Source organism: Plectropomus leopardus, chromosome 15 (genome assembly GCF_026936395.1).
Source record: "Plectropomus leopardus strain MGB_pleo_1.0 chromosome 15, ASM2693639v1, whole genome shotgun sequence".
Lineage (NCBI taxonomy): Eukaryota > Metazoa > Chordata > Actinopteri > Perciformes > Serranidae > Plectropomus > Plectropomus leopardus.
This window is the reverse complement of record NC_142190.1, coordinates 2,059,264-2,074,932: the sequence shown is the minus strand read 5'-3', so window position 1 is coordinate 2,074,932 and position 15,669 is coordinate 2,059,264. Positions and strand designations below refer to the sequence as shown.

The 15,669-nt window shown below is 32.7% G+C and overlaps 1 long non-coding RNA gene across 1 annotated transcript in view; it reads right to left on the bottom strand.

Moving 5' to 3' along the window:
- Positions 1 to 1,016: 1,016 nt before the first annotated feature.
- LOC148187188 (uncharacterized) overlaps positions 1,017 to 15,669 on the bottom strand; it is a 34,860-nt gene continuing 20,207 nt past the window's right edge. Inside the window, exon 3 of the long non-coding RNA XR_015778991.1 lies at positions 1,017 to 1,319. This is a non-coding gene — a long non-coding RNA (uncharacterized LOC148187188). The remainder of the gene's footprint in view (positions 1,320 to 15,669) is intronic.

The following is a 15,669-nucleotide window of genomic DNA, read 5'->3' as shown; positions in this document are numbered from 1 at the left end:
TGCTTTGCCTTGTTTTTACAGGCTCTCTTATGTGGTTTAATGTTGTTTTCAGCTGTTTTTAAAAAATGCCATTTTTGACATTTTTGCCATACTATAGCCTTGCTTTTTTGGTCATTTTTTCCACATGCCAAATTATTGTTTTTTTGGCCCTTCTTGCAACTTTCTTTGCTATGGCGTGTTTCTACAGGCTCTTTTATGTGGTTTAATGTGGTTTTTAGCTGTTTTTAGAAAATGCCATTTTTGACATTTTTGCCATACTATAGCCTTGCTTTTTTCGTCATTTTTTCCACATGTCAAATTGTTGGTTTTTTGTCCCTTCTTGCAACTTTCTTTGCTATGGCGTGTTTCTACAGGCTATTTTTTGTGGTTTAATGTTGTTTTTAGCTGTTTTTTGAAAATGCCATTTTTGACATTTTTGCCATACTATAGCCTTGCTTTTTTTGTCATTTTTTCCATATGTAAAATTATTGGTTTTTTGTCCCTTTTTGCAACTTTCTTTGCTATGGCGTGTTTCTACAGGCTATTTTATGTGGTTTAATGTTGTTTTCAGCTGTTTTTAGAAAATGCCATTTTTGACATTTTTGCCATACTATAGCCTTGCTTTTTTTGTCATTTTTTCCATATGCCAAATTATTGTTTTTTTGGCCCTTTTTGCAACTTTCTTTGCTATGGCGTGTTTCTACAGGCTCTTTTATGTGGTTTAATGTAGGTTTTAGCTGTTTTCAGAAAATGCCATTTTTTGACATTTTTGCCATACTATAGCCTTGCTTTTTTTGTCATTTTGTCTATATGTCAAATTGTTGGGTTTTTTTGTCCCTTTTTGCAACTTTCTTTGCTATGGCGTGTTTCTACAATTGCAATTGCAATTGCATCTGCAATTTTTGACATTTTTGCCATACTATAGCCTTGCATATTTGGTCATTTTTCTGCATGTCAGATTATGTTTTTTTCACTGTTTATGTCATGAACAAGTAACCAACAGAGGAACTCAAATGCAGGACACACAAGACCAGTCCTCAAAGGCAAAAACCAGTGTTTAATCAGTCCAAGGTTCGGTACACAGCAAGTCAATCAACACAGGCAGAGGTATCCAAAATGTGATGCAAAATGCAGAGTCAGAAACTACCGAGGTCGATACAAGAAGGCTATGAATACAAAAGAATGCTTGAACGTGACTATGAGGTACAACTAACTGGCAACAAGACCGTGAGAGACATGAGGTTAAATAAAAGAGGTAATGAGGGTGATGGAAAACTGGTGGGGAAGAAGAATCAGGAGGCAGGTGTGACAAAATGGGGGCAGGGCAGACAGGAACACATCTGAAACAGAGACAGGGGTTAGTGATTTCAAAGTAAAATGAACAGGAAACACAATACATGACATGAAATGAACAAAATAAAAATAACTTCACCATGATCATGACAGTTTTTGCAACTTTCTGTGCCATGGCGTCACTCAGAAGGTTAATTTGCGTTATTAAAGTTGGTTTTCAGCTGTTTTTGGGACGTGTCATTTTTTGACATTTTTGCCATACTATAGCCTTGCTTTTTTTTTTTTTTTTCCATATGCCAAATTATTGTTTTGTTGTATCTTTTTGCAACTTTCTTTGCTATGGCGTGTTTCTACAGGCTCTCTTATGTGGTTTAATGTTGTTTTCAGCTGTTTTTAAAAAATGCCATTTTTGACATTTTTGCCATACTATAGCCTTGCTTTTTTTGTCATTTTTTCCACATGTCAAATTGTTGTTTTTTTGTCCCTTCTTGCAACTTTCTTTGCTATGGCGTGTTTCTACAGGCTCTCTTATGTGGTTTAATGTTGTTTTCAGCTGTTTTTAAAAAATGCCATTTTTGACATTTTTGCCATACTATAGCCTTGCTTTTTTCGTCATTTTTTCCACATGTCAAATTGTTGGTTTTTTGTCCCTTCTTGCAACTTTCTTTGCTATGGCGTGTTTCTACAGGCTATTTTTTGTGGTTTAATGTGATTTTTTAGCTGTTTTTAGAAAATGCCATTTTTTGACATTTTTGCCATACTATAGCCTTGCTTTTTTGGTCATTTTTTCCATATGCCAAATTATTGTTTTTTTGTCCCTTCTTGCAACTTTCTTTGCTATGGCGTGTTTCTACAGGCTCTTTTATGTGGTTTACTTTTGTTTTCAGCTCTTTTTAGAAAATGCCATTTTTTGACATTTTTGCCATACTATAGCCTTGCTTTTTTCGTCATTTTTTCCACATGTCAAATTGTTGGTTTTTTGTCCCTTCTTGCAACTTTCTTTGCTATGGCGTGTTTCTACAGGCTATTTTTTGTGGTTTAATGTGGTTTTTAGCTGTTTTTAGAAAATGCCATTTTTTGACATTTTTGCCATACTATAGCCTTGCTTTTTCTGTCATTTTTTCCACATGTCAAATTATTGGTTTTTTGTCCCTTTTTGCAACTTCCTTTGCTATGGCGTGTTTCTACAGGCTCTTTTATGTGGTTTAATGTGGTTTTTAGCTGTTTTTAGAAAATGCCATTTTTGACATTTTTTGCCATACTATAGCCTTGCTTTTTACGTCATTTTTTCCACATGTCAACTGATTGTTTTTTTGTCCCTTTTTGCAACTTTCTTTGCTATGGCGTGTTTCTACAGGCTATTTTATGTGGTTTAATGTTGTTTTCAGCTGTTTTTAGAAAATGCCATTTTTTTTGACATTTTGCCATACTATAGCCTTGCTTTTTTCGTCATTTTTTCCACATGTCAAATTGTTGGTTTTTTTTCCTTTCTTGCAACTTTCTTTGCTATGGCGTGTTTCTACAGGCTATTTTTTGTGGTTTAATGTGGTTTTTAGCTGTTTTTAGAAAATGCCATTTTTGACATTTTTGCCATACTATAGCCTTGCTTTTTCCGTCATTTTTTCCACATGTCAAATTGTTGGTTTTTTGTCCCTTCTTGCAACTTTCTTTGCTATGGCGTGTTTCTACAGGCTATTTTTTGTGGTTTAATGTGATTTTTTAGCTGTTTTTAGAAAATGCCATTTTTTGACATTTTTGCCATACTATAGCCTTGCTTTTTCCGTCATTTTTTCCACATGTCAAATTGTTGGTTTTTTGTCCCTTCTTGCAACTTTCTTTGCTATGGCGTGTTTCTACAGGCTATTTTTTGTGGTTTAATGTGGTTTTTAGCTATTTTTAGAAAATGCCATTTTTAACATTTTTGCCATACTATAGCCTTGCTTTTTTGGTCATTCTTTCCATATGCCAAATTATTGTTTTTTTGTCCCTTTTTGCAACTTTCTTTGCTATGGCGTGTTTCTACAGGCTATTTTATGTGGTTTAATGTTGTTTTTAGCTGTTTTTAGAAAATGCCATTTTTGACATTTTTGCCATTCTATAGCCTTGCTTTTAAGTCATTCTTTCCACATGTCAAATTGTAGTTTTTTTGTCCCTTTTTGCAACTTTCTTTGCTATGGCGTGTTTCGACAGGCTATTTTTTGTGGTTTAATGTGGTTTTTAGCTGTTTTTAGAAAATACCATTTTTTGACATTTTTGCCATACTATAGCCTTGCTTTTTTGGTCATTTTTGCCATATGCCAAATTATTGTTTTTTTTGTCCCTTTTTGCAACTTCCTTTGCTATGGCGTGTTTCTACAGGCTCTTTTATTTGGTTTAATGTGGTATTTAGCTGTTTTTTGAAAATGCCATTTTTGACATTTTTGCCATACTATAGCCTTGCTTTTTTTTTTTTTTTTTTCCATATGCCAAATTATTGTTTTGTTGTATCTTTTTGCACCTTTCTTTGCTATGGTGTGTTTCTACAGGCTCTTTTATGTGGTTTAATTTTGTTTTCAGCTCTTTTTAGAAAACGCAATTTTTTGACATTTTTGCCATACTATAGCCTTGCTTTTTTCGTCATTTTTTCCACATGTCAAATTGTTGGTTTTTTGTCCCTTCTTGCAACTTTCTTTGTTATGGCGTGTTTCTACAGGCTATTTTTTGTGGTTTAATGTGTTTTTTAGCTGTTTTTAGAAAATGCCATTTTTAACATTTTTGCCATACTATAGCCTTGCTTTTTTTTTTTTTTTTTCCATATGCCAAATTTTTGTTTTGTTGTATCTTTTTGCAACTTTCTTTGCTATGGTGTGTTTCTACAGGCTCTTTTATGTGGTTTAATGTGGTTTTTAGCTGTTTTTAGAAAATGCCATTTTTGACATTTTTGCCATACTATAGCCTTGCTTTTTCCGTCATTTTTTCCACATGTCAAATTATTGGTTTTTTGTCCCTTTTTGCATCTTTCTTTGCTATGGCGTGTTTCTACAGGCTCTTTTATTTGGTTTAATGTGGTATTTAGCTGTTTTTAGAAAATGCCATTTTTGACATTTTTGCCATACTATAGCCTTGCTTTTTTCGTCATTTTTTCCACATGTCAAATTGTTGGTTTTTTGTCCCTTCTTGCAACTTTCTTTGCTATGGCGTGTTTCTACAGGCTATTTTTTGTGGTTTAATGTGGTTTTTAGCTGTTTTTAGAAAATGCCATTTTTGACATTTTTGCCATACTATAGCCTTGCTTTTTCTGTCATTTTTTCCACATGTCAAATTATTGTTTTTTTGTCCCTTTTTGCAACTTTCTTTGCTATGGCGTGTTTCTACAGGCTATTTTATGTGGTTTAATGTTGTTTTCAGCTGTTTTTAGAAAATGCCATTTTTGACATTTTTGCCATACTATAGCCTTGCTTTTTCCGTCATTTTTTCCACATGTCAAATTGTTGGTTTTTTGTCCCTTCTTGCAACTTTCTTTGCTATGGCGTGTTTCTACAGGCTATTTTTTGTGGTTTAATGTGATTTTTTAGCTGTTTTTAGAAAATGCCATTTTTTGACATTTTTGCCATACTATAGCCTTGCTTTTTGGTCATTTTTCCATATGTCAAATTGTTGTTTTTTTGTCCCTTTTTGCAACTTTCTTTGCTATGGCGTGTTTCTACAGGCTATTTTTTGTGGTTTAATGTGGTTTTTAGCTATTTTTAGAAAATGCCATTTTTGACATTTTTTGCCATACTATAGCCTTGCTTTTTACGTCATTTTTTCCACATGTCGAATTGTTGTTTTTTTGTCCCTTCTTGCAACTTTCTTTGCTATGGCGTGTTTCTACAGGCTATTTTTTGTGGTTTAATGTGGTTTTTAGCTGTTTTTAGAAAATGCCATTTTTGACATTTTTGCCATACTATAGCCTTGCTTTTTTTGTCATTTTTTTCACATGCCAAATTATTGTTTTTTTGTCCCTTTTTGCAACTTTCTTTGCTATGGCGTGTTTCTACAGGCTCTTTTATGTGGTTTAATGTGGTTTTTAGCTGTTTTTAGAAAATGCCATTTTTGACATTTTTGCCATACTATAGCCTTGCTTTTTTGGTCATTTTTTCCATATGCCAAATTATTGTTTTTTTGTCCCTTTTTGCAACTTTCTTTGCTATGGCGTGTTTCTACAGGCTATTTTATGTGGTTTAATGTTGTTTTCAGCTGTTTTTAGAAAATGCCATTTTTGACATTTTTGCCATACTATAGTCTTGCTTTTTTCGTCATTTTTCCCCATGTCAAATTGTTGGTTTTTTGTCCCTTCTTGCAACTTTCTTTGCTATGGCGTGTTTCTACAGGCTATTTTTTGTGGTTTAATGTGGTTTTTAGCTGTTTTTAGAAAATGCCATTTTTGACATTTTTGCCATACTATAGCCTTGCTTTTTTTGGTCATTCTTTCCACATGTCAACTGATTGTTTTTTTGTCCCTTTTTGCAACTTTCTTTGCTATGGCGTGTTTCTACAGGCTATGTTATGTGGTTTAATGTTGTTTTTAGCTGTTTTTAAAAAATGCCATTTTTGACATTTTTGCCATACTATAGCCTTGCTTTTTTGGTCATTCTTTCCACATGTCAAATTATTGTTTTTTTGTCCCTTCTTGCAACTTTCTTTGCTATGGCGTGTTTCTACAGGCTATTTTATGTGGTTTAATGTTGTTTTCAGCTGTTTTTAGAAAATGCCATTTTTGACATTTTTGCCATACTATAGCCTTGCTTTTTACGTCATTTTTTCACATGTGAAATTATAGTTTTTTTGTCCCTTTTTGCAACTTTCTTTGCTATGGCGTATTTCTACAGGCTATGTTATGTGGTTTAATGTTGTTTTAAATCTTTTTTAGAAAATGCCATTTTTGACATTTTTGCCATACTATAGCCTTGCTTTTTTCGTCATTTTTTCCACATGTCAAATTGTAGTTTTTTTGTCCCTTCTTGCAACTTTCTTTGCTATGGCGTGTTTCGACAGGCTATTTTTTGTGGTTTAATGTGGTTTTTAGCTGTTTTTAGAAAATACCATTTTTTGACATTTTTGCCATACTATAGCCTTGCTTTTTTGGTCATTTTTGCCATATGCCAAATTATTGTTTTTTTGTCCCTTTTTGCAACTTTCTTTGCTATGGCGTGTTTCTACAGGCTATTTTATGTGGTTTAATGTTGTTTTTAGCTGTTTTTAGAAAATGCCATTTTTGACATTTTTGCCATACTATAGCCTTGCTTTTTTCGTCATTTTTTCCACATGTCAAATTATACTTTTTTTGTCCCTTTTTGCAACTTCCTTTCCTATGGCGTGTTTGTACAGGCTCTTTTATGTGGTTTAATTTTGTTTTCAGCTCTTTTTAGAAAATGCCATTTTTTGACATTTTGCCATACTATAGCCTTGCTTTTTCCGTCATTTTTTCCACATGTCAAATTATTGTTTTTTTGACCCTTTTTGCAACTTCCTTTCCTATGGCGTGTTTGTACAGGCTCTTTTATGTGGTTTAATGTGGTTTTTAGCTGTTTTTGAAAAAAGGCCATTTTTGACATTTTTGCCATACTATAGCCTTGCTTTTTTGGTCATTCTTTCCATATGCCAAATTATTGTTTTTTTGTCCCTTTTTGCAACTTTCTTTGCTATGGCGTGTTTCTACAGGCTATTTTATGTGGTTTAATGTTGTTTTCAGCTGTTTTTAGAAAATGCCATTTTTGACATTTTTGCCATACTATAGCCTTGCTTTTTTCGTCATTTTTTCCACATGTCAAATTATTGTTTTTTTGTCCCTTTTTGCAACTTCCTTTCCTATGGCGTGTTTCTACAGGCTCTTTTATGTGGTTTAATTTTGTTTTCAGCTCTTTTTAGAAAATGCCATTTTTTGACATTTTTGCCATACTATAGCCTTGCTTTTTTCGTCATTTTTTCCACATGTCAAATTATTGTTTTTTTGTCCCTTCTTGCAACTTTCTTTGCTATGGCGTGTTTCTACAGGCTATTTTTTGTGGTTTAATGTGGTTTTTAGCTGTTTTTAGAAAATGCCATTTTTGACATTTTTGCCATACTATAGCCTTGCTTTTTTGGTCATTTTTTTTCATATGCCTAATTATTGCTCTTTTGTATCTTTTTGCAACTTTCTTTGCTATGGCGTGTTTCTACAGGCTCTTTATGTGGTTTAATGTAGTTTTTAGCTGTTTTTAGAAAATGACATTTTTTGACATTTTTGGCATGCTATAGCCTTTGCATTTTTGGTCATTTTTCCATGTCAAATTATTGTTTTTTTGTCCCTTTTTGCAACTTTCTTTGCTATGGCGTGTTTCTACAAGCTATTTTATGTGGTTTAATGTTGTTTTCAGCTGTTTTTAAAGAATGCCATTTTTGACATTTTTGCTATACTATAGCCTTGCTTTTTTGGTCATTTTTTCCATATGCCAAATTTTTGTTTTTTTTTTCCCTTTTTGCAACTTTCTTTGCTATGGCGTGTTTCTACAGGCTATTTTATGTGGTTTAATGTGGTTTTTAGCTGTTTTTAGAAAATGCCATTTTTCACATTTTTACCACACAATAGCCTTGCTTTTTTTGTCATTTTTTTCCACGTCGAATTGTTGTTTTTTTGTCCCTTTTTGCAACTTTCTTTGCTATGGCGTGTTTCTACAGGCTCTTTTATGTGGTTTAATGTGGTTTTTAGCTGTTTTTAAAGAACGCCATTTTTGAAATTTTTGCCATACTATAGCCTTGCTTTTTTTGTCATTTTTTTCACATGTCAAATTGTTGGTTTTTTGTCCTTTCTTGCGACTTTCTTTGCTATGGCGTGTTTGTATAGGCTCTTTTATGTGGTTTAATGTGATTTTTAGCTGTTTTTAGAAAATGCCATTTTTGACATTTTTGCCATACTATAGCCTTGCTTTTTTCGTCATTTTTTCCACATGTCAAATTGTTGGTTTTTTGTCCCTTCTTGCAACTTTCTTTGCTATGGCGTGTTTCTACAGGCTATTTTTTGTGGTTTAATGTGGTTTTTAGCTGTTTTTAGAAAATGCCATTTTTGACATTTTTTGCCATACTATAGCCTTGCTTTTTTTTGTCATTTTTTCCACATGTGGAATTGTTGTTTTTTTGTCCCTTTTTGCAACTTTCTTTGCTATGGCGTGTTTCTACAGGCTCTTTTATTTGGTTTAATGTGGTTTTTAGCTGTTTTTAGAAAATGCCATTTTTGACATTTTTGCCATACTATAGCCTTGCTTTTTTTTGTCATTTTTTCCACATGTCGAATTGTTGTTTTTTTGTCCCTTTTTGCAACTTTCTTTGCTATGGCGTGTTTGTACAGGCTCTTTTATGTGGTTTAATGTGGTTTTTAGCTGTTTTTAGAAAATGCCATTTTTGACATTTTTGCCATACTATAGCCTTGCTTTTTTCGTCATTTTTTTCATATGCCAAATTATTGCTTTTTTGTATCTTTTCGCAACTTCCTTTGCTTTGCCGTGTTTCTACAAGCTCTTTAATGTGGTTCAAAGTGGTTTTAAATTGTTTTTAAAGAATGCCATTTTTGACATTTTTGCTATACTATAGCCTTGCTTTTTTGGTCATTTTTTCCGTATGCCAAATTATTGTTTTTTCGGCCCTTTTTGCAATTTTCTTTGCTATGGCGTGTTTCTACAGGCTCTTTTATGTGGTTTAATGTGATTTTTAGCTGTTTTTAGAAAATGCCATTTTTGACATTTTTGCCATACTATAGCCTTGCTTTTTTCGTCATTTTTTCCACATGTCAAATTGTTGGTTTTTTGTCCCTTCTTGCAACTTTCTTTGCTATGGCGTGTTTCTGCAGGCTCTTTTATGTGGTTTAATGTGATTTTTAGCTGTTTTTAGAAAATGCCATTTTTGACATTTTTGCCATACTATAGCCTTGGTTTTCTGTCATTTTTTCCATATGTAAAATTATTGGTTTTTTGTCCCTTTTTGCAACTTTCTTTGCTATGGCGTGTTTCTACAAGCTATTTTATGTGGTTTAATGTTGTTTTCAGCTGTTTTTAAAGAGCGCCATTTTTTACTTTCTTGCCATACTATAGCCTTGCCTTTTACGTCATTTTTTCAACATGTCGAATTGTTGGTTTTTTGTCCCTTTTTGCAACTTTCTTTGCTATGGCGTGTTTGTATAGGCTATTTTATGTGGTTTAATGTGGTTTTTCGCTGTTTTTAGAAAATGCCATTTTTCACATTTTTGCCATACTATAGCCTTGCTTTTTTCGTCATTTTTTTCATATGCCAAATTATTGCTTTTTTGTATCTTTTCGCAACTTCCTTTGCTTTGCCGTGTTTTTACAGGCTCTTTTATGTGGTTTAATGTGGTTTTTAGCTGTTTTTAGAAAATGCCATTTTTGACATTTTTGCCATACTATAGCCTTGCTTTTTTCGTCATTTTTCATATGCCAAATTATTGCTTTTTGTATCTTTTCAACTTCCTTTGCTTTGCCGTGTTTTTACAGGCTCTTTTATGTGGTTTAATGTGGTTTTTAGCTGTTTTTAGAAAATGCCATTTTTGACATTTTTGCCATACTATAGCCTTGCTTTTTTGGTCATTTTTCCATATGTAAAATTATTGGTTTTTTGTCCCTTTTTGCAACTTTCTTTGCTATGGCGTGTTTCTACAGGCTCTTTTATTTGGTTTAATGTGGTTTTCATCTGTTTTTAAAAATTCCATTTTTGAGATTTTTTCCATACTATAGCCTTGCTTTTTTGGTCATTTTTTCCACATGTCAAATTATAGTTTTTTTGTCCCTTTTTGCAATTTTCTTTGCTATGGCGTGTTTCTTTCGGCTATTTCATGTGCTTTAATGTTGTTTTCAGCTGTTTTTAAAAATGCCATTTTTGTACATTTTTGCCATACTATAGCCTTGCTTTTTCTGTTTTTTTTTTCATATGCCAAATTATTGCTTTTTTGTATCTTTTCGCAACTGCCTTAGCTATGGCGTGTTGTTACAGGCTCTTTTATGTGGTTTAATGTTGTTTTTAGCTGTTTTTAGAAAATGCCATTTTTGACATTTTTGCCATACTATAGCCTTGCTTTTTTTGTCATTTTTTCCACATGTCAAATTGTTGGTTTTTTGTCCCTTTTTGCAACTTTCTTTGCTATGGCGTGTTTCTACAGGCTCTTTAATGTGGTTCAAAGTGGTTTTAAATTGTTTTTAGAAAATGCCCTTTTGACATTTTTGCCATACTATAGCCTTTGCTTTTTGGTCATTTTTTCCATATGCCAAATTATTGTTTTTTGTCCCTTTTGCAACTTTCTTTTGCTATGGCGTGTTTCTACAGGCTATTTTATGTGGTTTAATGTTGTTTTCAGCTGTTTTTTAAAAATGCCATTTTTGAGATTTTTGCCATACTATAGCCTTGCTTTTTTGGTCATTTTTTCCATATGCCAAATTATTGTTTTTTTGTCCCTTTTTGCAACTTTCTTTGCTATGGCGTGTTTCTACAGGCTATTTTATGTGGTTTAATGTTGTTTTTAGCTGTTTTTAGAAAATGCCATTTTTGACATTTTTGCCATACTATAGCCTTGCTTTTTTCGTCATTTTTTCCACATGTCAAATTATACTTTTTTTGTCCCTTTTTGCAACTTCCTTTCCTATGGCGTGTTTGTACAGGCTCTTTTATGTGGTTTAATTTTGTTTTCAGCTCTTTTTAGAAAATGCCATTTTTTGACATTTTGCCATACTATAGCCTTGCTTTTTCCGTCATTTTTTCCACATGTCAAATTATTGTTTTTTTGACCCTTTTTGCAACTTCCTTTCCTATGGCGTGTTTGTACAGGCTCTTTTATGTGGTTTAATGTGGTTTTAGCTGTTTTTAGAAAATGCCATTTTGACATTTTGCCATACTATAGCCTTGCTTTTTGGTCATTCTTTCCATATGCCAAATTATTGTTTTTTTGTCCCTTTTTGCAACTTTCTTTGCTATGGCGTGTTTCTACAGGCTATTTTATGTGGTTTAATGTTGTTTTCAGCTGTTTTTAGAAAATGCCATTTTTTGACATTTTTGCCATACTATAGCCTTGCTTTTTTCGTCATTTTTTCCACATGTCAAATTATAGTTTTTTTGTCCCTTCTTGCAACTTTCTTTGCTATGGCGTGTTTCTACAGGCTATTTTTTGTGGTTTAATGTGTTTTTTAGCTGTTTTTAGAAAATGCCATTTTTGACATTTTTGCCATACTATAGCCTTGCTTTTTTGGTCATTTTTTTTCATATGCCTAATTATTGCTCTTTTGTATCTTTTTGCAACTTTCTTTGCTATGGCGTGTTTCTACAGGCTCTTTATGTGGTTTAATGTAGTTTTTAGCTGTTTTTAGAAAATGACATTTTTTGACATTTTTGGCATGCTATAGCCTTGCATTTTTGGTCATTTTTCCGCATGTCAAATTATTGTTTTTTTGTCCCTTTTTGCAACTTTCTTTGCTATGGCGTGTTTCTACAGGCTATTTTATGTGGTTTAATGTTGTTTTCAGCTGTTTTTAGAAGATGCCATTTTTTGACATTTTTGCCATACTATAGCCTTGCTTTTTTGGTCATTTTTTCCATATGCCAAATTATTGTTTTTTTGTCCCTTTTTGCAACTTTCTTTGCTATGGCGTGTTTCTACAGGCTATTTTATGTGGTTTAATGTGGTTTTTAGCTGTTTTTAGAAAATGCCATTTTTCACATTTTTACCACACAATAGCCTTGCTTTTTTTGTCATTTTTTTCCACGTCGAATTGTTGTTTTTTTGTCCCTTTTTGCAACTTTCTTTGCTATGGCGTGTTTCTACAGGCTCTTTTATGTGGTTTAATGTGGTTTTTAGCTGTTTTTAAAGAACGCCATTTTTGAAATTTTTGCCATACTATAGCCTTGCTTTTTTTGTCATTTTTTTCACATGTCAAATTGTTGGTTTTTTGTCCTTTCTTGCGACTTTCTTTGCTATGGCGTGTTTGTATAGGCTCTTTTATGTGGTTTAATGTGATTTTTAGCTGTTTTTAGAAAATGCCATTTTTGACATTTTTGCCATACTATAGCCTTGCTTTTTTCGTCATTTTTTCCACATGTCAAATTGTTGGTTTTTTGTCCCTTCTTGCAACTTTCTTTGCTATGGCGTGTTTCTACAGGCTATTTTTTGTGGTTTAATGTGGTTTTTAGCTGTTTTTAGAAAATGCCATTTTTGACATTTTTTGCCATACTATAGCCTTGCTTTTTTTTGTCATTTTTTCCACATGTCGAATTGTTGTTTTTTTGTCCCTTTTTGCAACTTTCTTTGCTATGGCGTGTTTCTACAGGCTCTTTTATTTGGTTTAATGTGGTTTTTAGCTGTTTTTAGAAAATGCCATTTTTGACATTTTTGCCATACTATAGCCTTGCTTTTTCCGTCATTTTTTCCACATGTCAAATTATTGTTTTTTTGACCCTTTTTGCAACTTCCTTTCCTATGGCGTGTTTGTACAGGCTCTTTTATGTGGTTTAATGTGGTTTTTAGCTGTTTTTGAAAAAAGGCCATTTTTGACATTTTTGCCATACTATAGCCTTGCTTTTTTCGTCATTTTTTTCATATGCCAAATTATTGCTTTTTTGTATCTTTTCGCAACTTCCTTTGCTTTGCCGTGTTTCTACAAGCTATTTTATGTGGTTTAATGTTGTTTTCAGCTGTTTTTAAAGAATGCCATTTTTGACATTTTTGCTATACTATAGCCTTGCTTTTTTGGTCATTTTTCCACATGTCAAATTGTTGGTTTTTTGTCCCTTCTTGCAACTTTCTTTGTTATGGCGTGTTTCTACAGGCTATTTTTTGTGGTTTAATGTGATTTTTAGCTGTTTTTAGAAAATGCCATTTTTGACATTTTTGCCATTCTATAGCCTTGCTTTTTCGTCATTTTTTCCACATGTCAAATTGTTGTTTTTGTCCCTTTTGCAACTTCCTTTCCTATGGCGTGTTTCTGCAGGCTCTTTTATGTGGTTTAATGTGATTTTCAGCTGTTTTAGAAAATGCCATTTTTGACATTTTGCCATACTATAGCCTTGCTTTTTTCGTCATTTTTTCCACATGTCAAAATTATGTTTTTTTTGTCCCTCTTGCAACTTTCTTTGCTATGGCGTGTTTCTACAGGCTATTTTTTGTGGTTTAATGTGTTTTTTAGCTGTTTTTAGAAAATGACATTTTTTGACATTTTTGGCATGCTATAGCCTTGCATTTTTGGTCATTTTTCCGCATGTCAAATTATTGTTTTTTTGTCCCTTTTTGCAACTTTCTTTGCTATGGCGTGTTTCTACAGGCTGTTTTATGTGGTTTAATGTTGTTTTCAGCTGTTTTTAAAAAATGCTATTTTTGACATTTTTGCCATACTATAGCCTTGCTTTTTCTGTTTTTTTTTTCATATGCCAAATTATTGCTTTTTTGTATCTTTTGCAACTGCCTTTGCTATGGCGTGTTTCTACAGGCTCTTTTATGTGGTTTAATGTTGTTTTCAGCTGTTTTTAGAAAATGCCATTTTTGACATTTTTGCCATACTATAGCCTTGCTTTTTTGGTCATTTTTTTCATATGCCAAATTATTGTTTTTTTGTCCCTTTTTGCAACTTTCTTTGCTATGGCGTGTTTCTACAGGCTATTTTTTGTGGTTTAATGTGGTTTTTAGCTGTTTTTTGAAAATGCCATTTTTGACATTTTTGCCATACTATAGCCTTGCTTTTTTTGTCATTTTTTCCATATGCCAAATTATTGGTTTTTTGTCCCTTTTTGCAACTTTCTTTGCTATGGCGTGTTTCTACAGGCTATTTTATTTGGTTTAATGTTGTTTTCAGCTGTTTTTAAAAAATGCCATTTTTTGACATTTTTGCCATACTATAGCCTTGCTTTTTTGGTCATTCTTTCCATATGCCAAATTATTGTTTTTTTGTCCCTTTTTGCAACTTTCTTTGCTATGGCGTGTTTCTACAGGCTCTTTTATGTGGTTTAATGTTGTTTTCAGCTGTTTTTAGAAAATGCCATTTTTTGACATTTTTGCCATACTATAGCCTTGCTTTTTTGGTCATTCTTTCCATATGCCAAATTATTGTTTTTTTGTCCCTTTTTGCAACTTTCTTTGCTATGGCGTGTTTCTACAGGCTCTTTTTTGTGGTTTAATGTGGTTTTAGCTGTTTTTAGAAAATGCCATTTTGACATTTTGCCATACTATAGCCTTGCTTTTTCTGTCATTTTTCCATATGTAAATTATTGTTTTTTGTCCCTTTTGCAACTTTCTTTGCTATGGCGTGTTTCTACAGGCTATTTTATGTGGTTTAATGTTGTTTTAGCTGTTTTAGAAAATGCCATTTTTGACATTTTTGCCATACTATAGCCTTGCTTTTTACGTCATTTTTTCCACATGTCAAATTGTTGGTTTTTTGTCCCTTTTGCAACTTTCTTTGCTATGGCGTGTTTGTATAGGCTATTTTATGTGGTTTAATGTGGTTTTAGCTGTTTTAGAAAATGCCATTTTTGACATTTTGCCATACTATAGCCTTGCTTTTTCAGTCATTTTTTCATATGCCAAATTATTGTTTTTTGTATCTTTTGCAACTTCCTTTGCTATGGCCGTGTTTTTACAGGCTATTTTATGTGGTTTAATGTGGTTTTTAGCTGTTTTTAGAAAATGCCATTTTTGACATTTTTGCCATACTATAGCCTTGCTTTTTTGGTCATTTTTGCCATATGCCAAATTATTGTTTTTTTGTCCCTTTTTGCAACTTTCTTTGCTATGGCGTGTTTCTACAGGCTATTTTATGTGGTTTAATGTTGTTTTCAGCTGTTTTTAGAAAATGCCATTTTTTACAATTTTTCCATACTATAGCCTTGCTTTTTGGTCATTTTTTCCACATGTCAAATTATTGTTTTTGTCCCTTTTGCAACTTCCTTTCCTATGGCGTGTTTGTACAGGCTCTTTTATGTGGTTTAATGTGGTTTTTAGCTGTTTTTGAAAAAAGGCCATTTTTGACATTTTTGCCATACTATAGCCTTGCTTTTTTGGTCATTCTTTCCATATGCCAAATTATTGTTTTTTTGTCCCTTTTTGCAACTTTCTTTGCTATGGCGTGTTTCTACAGGCTATTTTATGTGGTTTAATGTTGTTTTCAGCTGTTTTTAGAAAATGCCATTTTTTGACATTTTTGCCATACTATAGCCTTGCTTTTTTCGTCATTTTTTCCACATGTCAAATTGTTGGTTTTTTGTCCCTTCTTGCAACTTTCTTTGTTATGGCGTGTTTCTACAGGCTATTTTTTGTGGTTTAATGTGATTTTTAGCTGTTTTTAGAAAATGCCATTTTTGACATTTTTGCCATTCTATAGCCTTGCTTTTTTCGTCATTTTTTCCACATGTCAAATT